Below are 15,383 nucleotides of genomic sequence, written 5' to 3'. Positions count from 1 at the left end.
TACTACAAAGAGATGCCGAACACAAACGAATAGCAAGGCAAGACACCGACATCAGGCACAAAGCAACGCCCAAAGACTTCCACATAGGGGACGAAGTCCTGGTACAACAACCCATGGCTCGCAAGACAGATTCTCGCTACGCCCCGAGCCCCATGAAAATCACAGCAGTGAAAGGAACAATGGTGACGGCCCAAGGGCAGGACAAGACCATCACAAGAAACTGTCAACAGTTCAAACACTACGTTAAAAGGGAGGATCATGAGTCCCCCATGCTACCGGACATTCCAGAGCCTCGGATTCCCCGAGATGACCCATGGTATCCGCCAGGAGATCACAACAGCGGAGCAGATCAAAATGAAGAAGTGCAGACTGATGACAAGTGTGAAGTCCAACACGAAAGACCAAGACGAGCCATCAGAAAGCCAGTGAGATTGGTCGAAGAATGTTAGTGTGTCGTTTGGACATTTGTCAGGGGTAGGTGTTACCCGCCCCCACAGGGTTAACCTTAGGCGCCGCCCCTAGAGGCGAGCACGACATGGTGGGAGGAGGGAGCCCAAGGGCATTGTGGAGAGAGGCGCTGTTAATAAGTAAATGACCACACTTCACTGCAATCCTTGTCTTTAGTGAGGATTTATTTAGTTAGTTCATCCAAGAGAAAGGCCCCCAGCTGTGGGCTGTCCTCCTGCTCTCAATCCTCTCTCTGCTGCTCGAATCTGGAACCCTTGCTTAATCATAACAACAAAGATTCTTTGGTAACTAGGTTACATGGCAGCAGCTGAAATGATGTAAGTATAAACACAATGATGTAAGTCTAAACACCTCCTAACACCTCCCTTCCTTTTACCAAAATATAAGTGTTTGCCTAAAGTAGATAAACAATTTCATTGAAAATCAAACAGTTCATTATTTACATAGTATCTGATACAACGCTATGTGGAGGAATAAGTAAAATGCAGTAAATACCGTGCAGTGCAGTTACAAGGTGTTGTTTACCTTTTTGCAAATTGCTATCCTCTCCTTGTTCCAGACCCCACCTCCTTTAACAAGAACCGAAGATCCCAAATCTTTAACAACTTGTTTGGGCTGGGAAAATATGGATGCGCCTTTGCGCACCTTGGTGGGAAGTTTGATCTTGATCCAATCACCTTCCTCAAGACTGAATTCTCTACAAGCATTTTTCCTGTCATATTGCTCCTTGGATCTTACCCCTGATTCAAATATCTTCTCTCTCACTCCCTCCAGATCTATTCCTACAAATTTTGACCTTCCCATCCAGCCTGGACACATGTGTGAGTTAGGTTTCCTCCCTCTTAATAATTCAAATGGAGATACACCCGTAACTCTGTGCGGTGCTAGTCTATATTGGAATGTTCTCTCCATAATGGTCCTGACCCAGTCACCTCCTGTGGCTACCGCAATTCTAATGGCATCCATGAGTGTACGGTTGAAGCGTTCTACGCACCCATTGGTCTGGGGATGATATAATGAGGTAGTTACTTGTTCTATGCCATGGTTACTCAAAAACTCTCTAAATTCCTTGGAAACTAATTGGGTGCCATTATCTGATAAACACTTCCTGGGGAATCCCTCTCTCCAAAATAATTGCTCCAAACATTTAATGATGCTACTGCTGGATATATCTCTTAGTGTAAATATTTCAGGCCACTTGGATAATAAATCTATGACGACCAATACATAGGTGTCTCTCCCACCACTGATATTGAAAGGACCTAGTAAGTCTAAAGCAACCTCATCCCAGAGAACCGTGGATGGCTTCCTAACAGTCATGGGTACTTTCTGAATTCTGAGACCTTTATTACCTTCAATGCAATCGCAGCAATTGTTGACCACTTCTTCAGTGTCTTTGTCAAGATTGGGCCACCAAAATTCTGCTCTAACTAAGCCTTTGGTTCTAGGCAGTCCCAAATGCCCAACATGAGCTAGCTCAATTATTAATTTTCTCATTTTGATAGGTACAACCATCTGATGTCCCCTATGTAAATATCCTTTATCAATCCAGAGTTCTTCCTTAACTTTGGCAAACCCACCTAAATCACCAAGATAATTTCTTATTCTGTTCTGCGTCACCAATGTTAAAACTCTCTGGTACAATTCATCCTCAGAACATGCATTGTCCCACTCCTCTTTCTTTACTGACTCATGAACTTGAAATATTTCAACACCTTTCTCACGAGTCAGAGAAGACTCCTCAGACACAATTTCTCTCACTACTGATCTAGATAGGGCATCAGCAACTACGTTGGTTTCACCACTAACGTGAAGCATGTCATATTGCAGGCCTTGTAGGGACGTCACCCACTTCATGATGCGTCTGGAGACTCCCTCCAGACCACCTTTGGTAAATATTCCTATAAGGGGTTTATGGTCAGTACATACTGTGAATTCTCTGCCCCACAGATATCTCTTGAATTTTTCCACTCCCCAGACACAAGCCAATGCTTCCTTTTCTACCACTGAGTATCTGTTCTCAGGTCCTTAGAGAGATCTAGATGCAAATGCTATGGTGTGTAATCCCTCCTGATCTTCCTGCATTAGGACTGCCCCAATACCATAGTCACTAGCATCCACAAATAGTAATGAATGTCTACTTTCTTCAAACGTTTTCAAAATGGGTGCATTAACTATGGCATCTTTAATCTTACCAAACTCTTCCTCACATGATTCATTCCACTTGAACGTAACACCTTTACGAGTCAACATCCTCATATTCCTTGACAAATTTGACAACCCTCTAATGAACTTGCCATAAAATTCAACCAAACCTAGAAAAGACAGTATGTCTGCTTTGGATTTTGGTGCTTCCATCTTGCGAATGGCTTCTATGGCCTTTTCTTTGGGTTTGATCCCTTCACCTGTAATTTCATGACCTAGATATTCAACTTTGTCAGTTTTAAATATGCATTTCTCTAACGATACTGTAAGGCCAGCCTCTTTGAATATGTTCAAACTCTCTCTAACCTTTTATCATGTTCTGCCTCATTTTTCCCACATACTAGCACATCATCCTGGTAGCACATGACACCTCTCTCTCCTCCCAGTAATCTGTACATGACGTTCTGAAATACACTAGCTGCTGAAACCAATCCAAATGGCATTCTTATACATCTGAAAAGGCCAATAGGGGTAATGAACGCTGTGAGATCTCTAGAATCAGGGTGTAATTCTACTTGGTGATATGCAGATTTGAGGTCAATAAGAGAAAATACTTTGGAACCAGACACACCTGCCAATAAATCATCTATTCTGGGTAAAGGAAATTTGTCAGCCACTACATTTTTATTCAGGTGTCTAAGGTCTATGCATATCCGCAGAGATCCATTGCCCTTTCTCACTATTACAATAGGACTAACCCACTCTGAGGAATCAATTCTCTCTATCACTCCTTCACTTTCCATTTTTTTCAATTCACTCTCTACATCTTTTCTCAGGGCCAAGGGAATGGTCCGTAATTTGGCAACTTTGGGAATAGCATCTCTTTTCAAACGAATTTTGTGCACAAATCCCTTTAAGCACCCTAACTTAGTAACACTCATTTGCCCTCTGGCCCCTTCCATAACAGTGCTCGAGACCGATTTTCCACCAGATTTTTTACCTTCCACAGCCAACACCTGTTCTGGGTGGCTTGCTTCAAGTCTTATCTTGAGCTCTGCCTGATCACTCCAGGACAACAGCTCTCCACCTCTGTTGGCCACATGGACAGTCCCTATCGCCTTCCTGTCTTTGAATTGGAGCTCGGCTTTAAAGCACCCTAAAATTTCTATGGGCACATCTCCATAAGCATTTGCTCTGACTACATTCTCCCACAATGTACAACATCCAAATTTCTCCTTCCACACTTGCACACTTATCAAAGTATAATCTGCTCCACTGTCCATGAGCATTGATACTGGCACCCCTCCAACTAACACAGTTGCATATGGTTTCTTTTTCCTGACCTTCCCATCGATGGCATTGACAGAAAAAATAACTTCCCTACCAGCATCATCAATTGATATAAATTCTTGATCTGCATTAACTTCATGTATTTGACCTGAGGCAGTATAAAAATGCCTACAGCATCTAGCCATGTGTCCCCTGACCCCACATTCATTACATACAATGTGTGTTGCATAACATTCTTTGTCAGATGCTTTGTGAGATAGACTCCCACATCTGAAACACCTCCTAGTTGATGCACCTCTAGGATAACCAGAGTCCCTGCCACCCCTGAATGTAACATTCTCACTGGGCGACCCTCTGGTAGATGATCCTTGTCCCCATGCTCTGGTAGAGGGACCTTGGCGACCCTCAGGTCTCCTACCCATTTGCCAAGGGCGGCGCGAAGTTGCCGCACCTCTCTGCATCACTCTCGAAACCTTGTGTATGGCAGCTTCATTGTCATCTGTTTTGGGCTTATCTTGAGATGTATTATCCAACTGAAGCATTTGTATACATTTGTCTGTGTGTTCTATCATTTTCGCTATCTCAATTGCTCTATCAAGAGAAGGATTTCTTTCCTTCCATAACTCCTTCCTGATGTTATCGTTAGAACACTTAATCATGAGTTGATCCCTGACATGCTCATCTCGACAATGGTCAAATCTACATTTGATGGCTAAACCTCTGAGAGCAGTTACAAATTCCTCAATACTCTCTCCAGTTTTCTGAGCTCTCGTAGCAAATTTGTACCTTTCAAGAATTATATTCTCTTCAACACAGTAGTGTTTGTCTAATTTTGCTAATGTTTTCTCATATGGCCCCCCATCTGGAATGTCTGGAGGTTCTGGTAGTTTTTTGACCACTTCCTGCCCTGCGGCGCCTAAACAGTGAAATAGGAGCGCCTCTTTGCGCTCATTGGAGAAGTTGGGTCCAAATGCTGCCAGTGCATATTTTTGAAATCCCTCCTTCCAGTCTATCCAACGCACTCTAGGCTCACCTGGTGTAGGAAGGAAGAAAACTGGGGCTGGGACATTTGCCATGCTGTGAATTAAAGAATGTCACCCCCAGACAACAAACCCTGCACAGCCACAATGTCACTCAACTGTACTTAATTTTACAAGGTGTGCACCCACCAGGTAGATTCCTGTGTGATCCACCGTTCCAGGTCTGGCGTCCAACTGCAGTACCAGTTGCTGTGTGTCAAAGTACTCGACAGTCTCGTTTGTTCGAAACGTATTATTGACACGACGTAAAAATGGCCGCCACGTTTCCACGTCCCTTAGTCTACTTGCGTGCTGACGTGACCCCAGGCTGCAACATTCCAAGAATTCCTCGCTCGCTTGGTCGACTATTCGTTCACCTGACAGCCGGGTTCCATTCAAAGATAAACAACTGCAAGCCGCAGCCGTGTGTGTAACGGCCAGACAGTGAGTAATCAAGGCAATGGCAATCCAAATTGTGAGTGACCTCAGGTGGGACCTCTGCTGGTGTTGTCAGCGCAGTCTCTCGTAGTTGCAAATCACAAACCACAAATCAACCTCCTCAGTATTCGTGCTCTGCTCCAGGATTCCTTCGTGGTTCACTTCACTCCCAGGCACTGACTTCTTCCTCAGAATTCGTACTCCGCTCCAGGATACACCTTACTGGTTTACTCCGCTCCAGGAGAATGGCCGTGTTTCTCGCCTGCTATTACACATGTAGTGTGCCGCTCCGTCCGGTTGCATCCAAACTGTAATCAATATTGCTGCTGCTGGGGGCCTTTTCTCCTTGGCCCAGTCCTCGTCGCCAATGTTAATAAGTAAATGACCACACTTCACTGCAATCCTTGTCTTTAGTGAGGATTTATTTAGTTAGTTCATCCAAGAGAAAGGCCCCCAGCTGTGGGCTGTCCTCCTGCTCTCAATCCTCTCTCTGCTGCTCGAATCTGGAACCCTTGCTTAATCATAACAACAAAGATTCTTTGGTAACTAGGTTACATGGCAGCAGCTGAAATGATGTAAGTATAAACACAATGATGTAAGTCTAAACACCTCCTAACAGGCGCACGTTGGCGCCAGTTTCCAGTTGGCGGTTGAATAAAGGAGAGATAACTATCCTCGCTCCGTGTCCTGCGTGTTTCCTTTTCTGTGCCCGCGCTCCGGGCAATAGCTCCAGTCTTCACCCAAACGAGCGCCTTAGCCTGGCAGGGGAGTTCTCCCAACCTGCGAGGTTAAATCACCTCAGGGACACAAATGCTCCTCCTTGAAAAAAAGGGGAAGCCAAAGGTGTCACAAAATGGATGACAGGACAGTGCATGTTATGGGGGGCTGGCCATGGACATCGCACCAGCCCCCTGTGGGTGCTATGGGACGCCAGCACCACGGAGGCCCAGTGCCTCACGGGGTTGCCAGGGAGACACCCGGTCTTGGAGGGGCAGGGCGAGCCTTACCCGCACATGCGGACCCTGGCCCCTTGCTGGCAAGAGGGCCCCATGGCAACATGGCCCACAGGCCCGTGCTTATACGGTATGGGCCTGCAGGCCTGAATGAGACATGGACTCAAATCATTCCATCTTGAAGTCTGCAGCTGTTCTGGTGCACGCGCCTGCATGGCTCCTTTTAATAGCTTGGGCCATGGCACTGTCATGGCCCATCTTAAAACGGCAATACACGTGGGAGGGACACATCCCCTTAAAGGGGCAATACACATGGGAGGGTCACAACACAACACTCCTCCTTTTTCATAACAAACAAACAATTGTTACTACAACATAAATTATTTCCTCCCGTCCGTTACAGAACGACATTACTTGGGCTACTTCAGAGTCGTGGGACCAACCACAAATAGGATATGCCACTGCTACACACATGATGCTCACATATTTATACACATACAACACATGTCAACCCATCACCCTCAGGTGGGCGAAGTGCCGGTGGATGGTTGGCAGTTAGACCACAAGTTACAAAACCCTTTATTAACCTGGGGTATGGAATTGCAACCACTGCCTGACGCCCATGTGTAGCCACTGGTACCACATAGAGCACCCCTATAAACTGCGGGAGCACAGCTTCACATCACTGTTCGTTACTGAGACCACTTTAAGCATGTATCTAACAGACAGGTTCACCAGCATCAAAACACCTTTTCACTGTGTCCTCTTTGAGCAATTGCAGGACTGCAGGAGACCAGTCCACTTTTCATCTGTGTCCGTTCAGCACTCCCTTCCCCGGGTGCAGGTCCATTGATGGTACTGTTCAGAGGCTGGCAAAGTCGCACCTGGCAGGTACCAGGGGCCACATCGACATGGTCACTTGATGTTGGGGGCAGGGCAGCAAAACACAGGTCGTAGGGCATCCAGGCTGCGCCATGTGATGTTAACAGGGCACAGTGGTGAAAGGATAACACTCACCCCCTTTGGCCATGCGCCCCCAGTCAGGAGTGTTCCTTTCCTCCCGGGGCAAAGGAGGGCCCCAAGCATTCGTGAGGAGCCACAACCCCTATCTTGCCCGTTGTACCGCTTCTTGGTGGTGTGTGTCCTAGCTACATGTCTTGGTCGGCCAGACACAAGTTGTTGGCTCAGCTCAGGGGGCTGGCAGATTTCACTCCTGGGCCCACATTGGCCTGGACCTTAGGTGGTATAGAAGTCAAGGAACATTTGTGGCATGGTATGAAGGCCACCTGTAGGGGAGGCAGGGTGACTGTAGTGGTACAGTGTTGGGGCCACTTGCTGCCCAGTTCTCTCCACAGCAACAAGATGCTGCCTTCTGACCTCAGCCTCTCCCTCCTCCAGGCGGGAGACATTCACCTCCTCTGCTCCAGACAGGAGCCCGCACCAGTGGTAGGGTGAGACGGGTAACGCTGGTAGCAAGGCGCTGAGAGTGGTGTTACAGCCACTTGCATATTATCTAGCTACCCCAGGAAAAACCCTGCATGAACATCTGACGCCAAGATGTGCCACGACTGCCCCTCTCGCAATTTCTTGATGACTTTAATTGTTTATCAGGCGAGGCAAAGCAATCGTCAAACAGTCACTTGTTTCATTGTAGTCGATCGACTGAACAACATAGCATAACTTGCAGGGCAGGGCAGCAAGCTCTTCATTCCTTCTGCCCCGATGTGGAGCACTTCATGTCCCGCCCTAGAGGGCTGTAGTTATAGTGGCAGCAGCTGTTCCTTCTCCTTTGCTCCACTCTGGGAGTACAGGGGGAGCTGCTTACCCCTCTGTGGATGCGAGGCCACCAGACAACAGAGCTGCTTCCCACAGCAGGGCACTTCAGCTCTGCTATGCAGCATTACATGCTTCACTGCTCCAGACCGGAGAATGTCATTCTCCAGACCGCCACGCCTGGGATCATTTGGGGAGCCTTTCCTTTTCTCGAGCTCCGACGCCAGAGTATTTCAGCTAAATAGGAGCATGTTTTATGAAACTCCGATATTAGGACCTCCTTTGTTTCACTGCCAGGCCCAGGAATCACTCTGGGGGCGTCGGCATGCCACGGAGCTCTCATGCCTTCCTTCCGGCATGTTCCATCAAACAGGGGCAGTTTCTCTGTTCTTTCCCCCTTCCTGCACCTGATGCGTTCTACAGCTTTCACCGCCATCTGGGCCCGCGTGCCATCAAATCTTTGCTCCTACGAGGAGCCATTTCCTCACCTACGGTGCCGGATTCACTCCGGGCTGCAGTCTCATTGCTGCCAACAAGGGTGGGGGCGGGTTGCACTCTCGCCCCTCTTCGTTTATGCTCTGGGGGGCATTTACTTCCACGTGCCTTAGCTCCGGCATGGAGCATGCATATTCTATCACTGCCACTGGCCGGAGGGGCTTCCTTTCATCTTCGCTCCGGACTGGAGCTTACATCCACACCGCCCAGCGGCCCGGGATCTCACATGGCCGCCTTCAATTTCTCGGCTGGGTCCAGTGGGCATCCTCATTATTTCCCCCGCACTGCTCCGATGGCAGGAGCAGCAGCAGTATTTTCCACCGCCGGATGGTCCGGGGTGTGGTCCGGGGTGTACTCCGGCTGCGCCGGCTGCATGGGGACATGCAGGCTGACCCTGCATGGGGCACTCACCGGTCATTCTTTCCAATTCAGGGAAGCTGGACTCTCTTCTCTCAGCGGGAGGCTGTTTCTTGGCCGCGGCTTCGGATGCACCATTTTTCTTCCCCCCACAGCGGCGGATGCCGCAGGGGCTTGCAGGCAGGTTTCTTCCCTGGCCACACGAGCACCCTCCACACAGAGGGCCACGGCCAGGGAGGACCCACCAGCAGGGTTCCTCATTGTGGCCGCCCCATTTCCTTTTCTCCCCCGGCGGCAGATGGCATTCTCAACAAAGCTGGTGGCCCTGGATCACTCAGGGCTTTCCACCTCTGACTTCCTTGTGTGGGCCTTCCCGGCTCACTTCACTTCACCACTGGGCGGCCCGGAAACAGCAACTACCCGGCATGGCCTTGTTTCCAGAGCGCGGGCACCCGGGCTTCACATACCTCACCGCCGGGGGGGCCCGGGCTTACACTGTAAACTTGAACCGTGAAGCATAGGCCAATCCCATGGCTTGCGGTGGGGGCTGGGCACTCGCCTCTTCTTCTTTCTTTCCCTTACGGCGGCGGATGCCGCAGGGCCTCCGAGGCCCACGGGGGCTGCGGGCTGACCCTCCCCTGGCCGCACAAGCACCCTCTTCTCAGAGGGCCCGTGAGGATCCACCAGCACTGCCCTGGTCTCCGACAATTAATGCTGCTCCTCCTCTCTCTCTCCCTCCTTTCCCCTCACCAATACAAATGAGGGACAGCAGGGATGGTGCATTGCAGGGCTCTTCGTCCTCTTTCCTTCTTTTTTTTCTTTTTGAGGTTTCCGACTTCCTCGTCGCCATTGTTATGGGGGGCTGGCCATGGACATCGCACCAGCCCCTTGGGGGTGCTATGGGACATCAGCACAACGGAGGCCCAGTGCCTCGAGGGGTTGCCCGGGAGACACTCGGTCTTGGAGGGGCAGGGCGAGCCTTACCCGCACGTGCGGACCCTTGCCATTCTTTTGGCTGGCGGGCCCCATGGCAACATGGCATACAGGCCTGTGCTTACATGATGTGGGCCTGCATGCCTGAATGAGGCACGGACTCAGGTCATTCCATATTGGAGTCTGCAGCATAGCTCTCAACTCACCCGCTTTTGGCGGGTGTCACCCGCCTTGAAAGCAGATGAATCACCCGTCAAGTCCTTCGTACGCCCATTCACTTCTATGGGCCTCTCACCCGCCAAAAAGAAAATCGGGTGTTTTCACCCGCCATGCTGACAAAAAAGGTTGGGAGCTATGGCAGCCGTTCTGACACAGTCATGGCCCATCTTAAAAGAGCATTACACGTGGGAGGGACACATTCCCTTACAGGGGCAATACACATGGGAGGGTCACGACACAACACTGCATACACAAAATAGAAATGGGACTACACTCCCAGCAGGTGAACAAAAAACCCAGGAATAGCTAGACACACAAACCCAACTTACGCATACCATCTAGGCACGGCTCTAAAAAACATGTTCTTTAATGCTATAGCATACATTTGGAAGTAAACCATATTGTTTTAATTTTGTATAAGCAAACAGAGTTAAACAGCACTTTATTAAACCCTCTATGTTTTATGTTGTTAGAAATCTATGCCATACATGCCAACTTTTTAGATCCCTTTAAAGGGAGAAATCATGATAATCAGGAGCATGCAATTTCCCCATTGAATTGCATTGGGGTTAGGGCTATTTTAGGTGGGAGACAGTAAAAAACAGCAACATTTTTAACAGGAACATCTGGAGTCTCCCGCCTAAATCGGGACGGTTGGCATGTATATATTGCACCATGCCCTATGTTGGTGTCGAACAACGCAGGCCAATGTGGCGGCTCTCGCCGGATCCGAGATCTCGCTGGATCCGAGATCTGGCATCAGATGTGTAGCTGGATCTCGGGATCCGGCCAGCCTCAGCCGCAAATAGCCCATCACAAACCAAAGCACTCAATGTTGTTTGAAAACGCTACTGTATGGCACGTTGGTGCTCTTCTGGCTCCGCCCTCCCTACCTATGTCACAGCAGGAGCCAAGGCAGACCCTTGGCAAACCTGGGGAGCTCGCTCCTTTGACCTAATCCGCTCTGTGCGAGCGCACTGTGCACACAGAGCATGATTAGATCACTGAGGCGAGCCCCCAGGCAGGGGAGCCGACTTATGAATTTCCCGGGGGGGGGGGGGCCCAAATACAGGATTTGACATCACTGGCAGTTATAGGACTTCACATTTGCATGTAGTCGCCAACTTGGTGCAACGGCGCGCGGGGGGGTGGAACAGAACAGTGGAAACATTGGCTAGCATGTACTGCATATACTAAAGTCAAGTAAGAAGGAGATTGGAGGGTTTATTTCTCCTCTATATTCGTCCGGTTTTGCTTCCTTCAGGACCGGTGTCAGGGTTGAAGAAAAGCTCCTACAGACATGAGGTACAGAGCACAGTGTTTCTTGTAATACTCTGCCGGGCATACATAGATCTGTGTGAGGCCATAGTGTGGAATAGAGGAGTAAGCTCCTACCTTGCGGTTTTACTTTTGTGCACGTAGTGGTGGTGCTGAAAAATTTGGATCCTTCGTACTCCCTGATCACGTATTTACATCGGCGCCTCAACAAGTGCGCTGTAATGGAATGAGGCAGGAGTCAGCGTGCATTGTAAAGGCTACTGTGAACTTGTAATGCGCTCGATTGTTTGGTGACTTCGAGCGGCATCTGATTAGTGCATAGTTTCTATTAGTGTCTCAACTTGCAGGGTGTTAGATGTGCGCGTGTATGTGTCTTCTCAATCTTGCAATCTCCTTCCAGGCTCGTGTTGTCAAATGGGGCACGGCAGCCACAGCGTTTCGCTTGTTAAGTTAGCAGGCGGTTTGGCATCGGTTGCTAGGGAACATGCTCCGCACATGGGATGTGCTGTGTCCTTCGTTGTTGTTCATAGCAGCGTGTCCGAAATGGGTGCTATCTTGTAGTGGCCATAGTGCTGCTGGAACTCAATCATCAATCACTTCTCTGAGTATAGTTAAGTGCTGGTACTGCGGTTTTAGTTGTCAAAGGCCCCTTCATATTCTCAGATTATCTGTAGTGGTTTATCTACAGTTTAGGTGGGACGTGGCAGATGGATAGTGGTTTGGGAGATAATCACCCTACTTTTAAGTGTCATCTAGTATAGTGGAGTCCATGGATATGTGTCATGGTCACTAGGTATGGATCTGCATTGGGGCCACCCCGAGTAGCTGGGGGTCAGGAGTGGCCACCGTCTAGATGTGGATCCTGGTGTTGTTTCTCTCCAGTTTCAGTCCTTGATTTTGTGCCATTCGATTCTCTCATGATTGTTAAGTATTGACCCTACCCAGAAATAGATAGAGACTGCACTCTGTTATTTGTTTGATGAGTGCTCTCCGGGATTCCTCCTTAATCTTTTGGTACCCTTAAGAAATGCCATCTAGCTTAATCGGCCATAAGGTACCTGGCCTTTTTTGTAGGGAATGGGCTGGTACGACCCAAAGAGAGAAAGTTAGAGCCATACAATAAACTCCAATTCCAAATACCAAAAGGGATTTGAGAGCATTCCTCGGCTTGGCTGGTTATTACTAGAAGTTTATTCCCTAATACTCCACTATTACAGCTGGGTTAACCGACAAATTGAAGAATGCGGCTCCACAGAAAATACATTGAAAATGTCTGATCAGACTTGTTTTGACACATTGAAAACCATCTTATGTAGTGAGCCTATTCTGAAAGCTCTGAATTTTAACAAGAAGTTCTTACTGCAAACTGACGCCATGAAGGTAGGCTTGGGGGCAGTTTTGTCCCAAAAATACAAGAGGGTTGTGTGAGGGGTCAGTAATGCGATACGGACAACTGCTTGTATGGTTCTCGGGGTGAAACATTTTATTAACAGATAATAATGCAAATAAATCCTTGCCTAACCTACTCTATCAGGGAGTTCCCTACCTAGTCTAAGAACTAAGGGAATCACTTCTAACCGAAACAAACTGGCCCTCACACTAAGCAACAACACATATAAAGCAAATGTCCAACAACATAAATGAGCAAATAATAAACAACCAGCAATTTGGATGACCATCACTTGTTCTGGGTATGTCCCTTTCCCAGGATTGTTCACAGTCAGTTTCCCCAAATGTTCAATGTGAGGAACCTGAGGGCGTCCTCACTTCTTTTCCCCTTGTATCCTCCTCTTGGGTGACCAGGGAAAGGCAATCGCTTTTGGATCCTGATCCTGGGGGTGGATATGCAATGGAATATCACCTGGGTGGAGAAGACTTGGGGAGTGGGTAAAGAGGTGCCCTTAGGTGAGACATGGTATCCCCATTTCCTTTTCATAATGAGTCTTCTGTCCCGCAAGCCTTAATAGGCTACTGTCAATAATTTCCCTGTTTGTCCCCTGAAACATTCCCCAGGAAATACTGGTTTGGTACTGGAATGAGGAAGAGACCAACTAGAGAACTAGAGAAACACATCCTCACTTTATTAAGACACACACAGACATGCAGACATCAGTTGTGCACTGGGTCGAGGTGGAGGCCAGCAAGAGTAATGCAAAACTCCAGTTTCAACAGTGAGCGGTCTAGTCCTTTTTGGACCAATCATTGTGGCAGGAACTTTAAAAGCCGGAAGTATTGTGCAAATGGAGTCAGCTGTGGAAGGAGGCCTGCGGACTGCTTGGCAAAAGCAAACCTCTCTGGGAAAGCAGTGTGGCAAGCAGAGCATTCACGACCCTTTGAAGGATGCAGAGTGTATGCAGCAGGAAGCAAATCTGAAGGACGCTGGAGGCTGGTGGCAGACCAAGAGAGAATATCATCACTTTTCAAACATTCTGGGTAGTCTTACATATACTTCAAAATGGCTGACATTGTTTATTTCCCTTGTTGTTTTCCCTGCAAGAATCTCTATTGCAGAACTGGGACTCAATAAAGTCTAGTAAATGGTTTGTTCTGGTATGTATGTTTAGTCATCAGACAATTTTCGAACGTGTTATCTCTGTATGTGAGCCAATGGGTCACAGAGTCTTTATATCTGACCTTTGACCTTAAAATGCACTACATTAAATGTGTTTGTCATCATATCTTTGTAACCCTAGATCTGTTTATCTTAATTACGGTGTCTTTTGAAAGTTAATGACATGTTCTCCATAATCCATTGTCTAATATGTTGAGAGGTTATGACATTTGACCTTTGACCTCTGAATAATCAAGTGCAAAGTGCTTTTTTAGTAATTGTTATACAACGGTGGGACTGAATTTGACAAATGAGGTGTCTCTTCGAAAGTCCTGAATTGTGCTTCTTAATTTATGGATCAGATTAGGCCTCAGGATTTGTTATTTGACCTTTGACCTTAGAATCTCTCACCCAAAAGTGTTTTTTTGTTGTTGTTCTACTACCATTTAGCACATTTATATAAAAGAGGTGTTATTGGAACAGTCATGTTGGGTACTTTGACTTGGAGGCATCAAGTAGGGTCTAGGGGGGTGTGACATTTGACCTTTGACCTTAGAATGAGCACTTCCAAAGTGTTTTTGTAATTTCTCAGCAACCATTCATTTGATTTAGCTGTGTGGGGTATCACTGTAATGGACATGGTATGTGCTACTCATCAATGGGGCAGATACTCAAAGGGGCCTTTTTATTTGACCTTTGACCTCAGAAAAAAGGATTGTAAATATGATTTATTTGTTATATTATGACAATTCTTGAACAGTTTTAGAAAAGGGTGAAGCCAACACTAATGTATTGGTATGTACTATCACATCTATTGGATATATAAGTCAAGTGGAAATTATCGTTGACCTTTGACCCTTAGAATAATTATTCTCAATGTGTGTTTTGCTATTGCTTTGGAACTGGGTTCGATATAGACAAATGTGGTGTCATCTCAATCCCGTGGTACATTCTTTCGTATAAAAGGTACAGATAGTTTGAGATGCTTTGGGATTTGACCTTTGACCTCTAAATCATTCAACTAAAACTTTTTTTTGTTCTGCTACCATGTAGAACATTTATACAAGCGAGGTGTTGTTGGAATGGTCATGTCATGTACTTTGTCTTCTATGCATCAAGTAGGGCATGGGGGTAGGAAATGTGACCTTTGACCTTGAAATTTGCATTTGCAAAATGTTTTTTTGTAATTTCTCAGCAACCATTTGTTTGATTTCGATGAGTGGGGTATCCCTGTAAAGGTTATGGTATGTGCTATCTCATAAATGTTGTAGCTAGTCAGAGTGGCCATTTAATTTGACATTTGATCTCAGAATATTCTAAATATGACTTTTGATTATATTTTCACAACTCTTGAGCAGATTTATAAAAATGTGAAGCCATGAGTAATTTGTTGGTACGCACTATCCCAGGATTTGGATATCTAAGTGAAGTGGCAATTATTGTTGAGCTTTGATCTTAGAACAA

The sequence above is a fragment of the Ambystoma mexicanum genome, chromosome 3p (genome assembly GCF_040938575.1).
Source record: "Ambystoma mexicanum isolate Mex_15411 chromosome 3p, UKY_AmexF1_1, whole genome shotgun sequence".
NCBI lineage: Eukaryota > Metazoa > Chordata > Amphibia > Caudata > Ambystomatidae > Ambystoma > Ambystoma mexicanum.
This window is presented reverse-complemented; position numbering follows the sequence as displayed.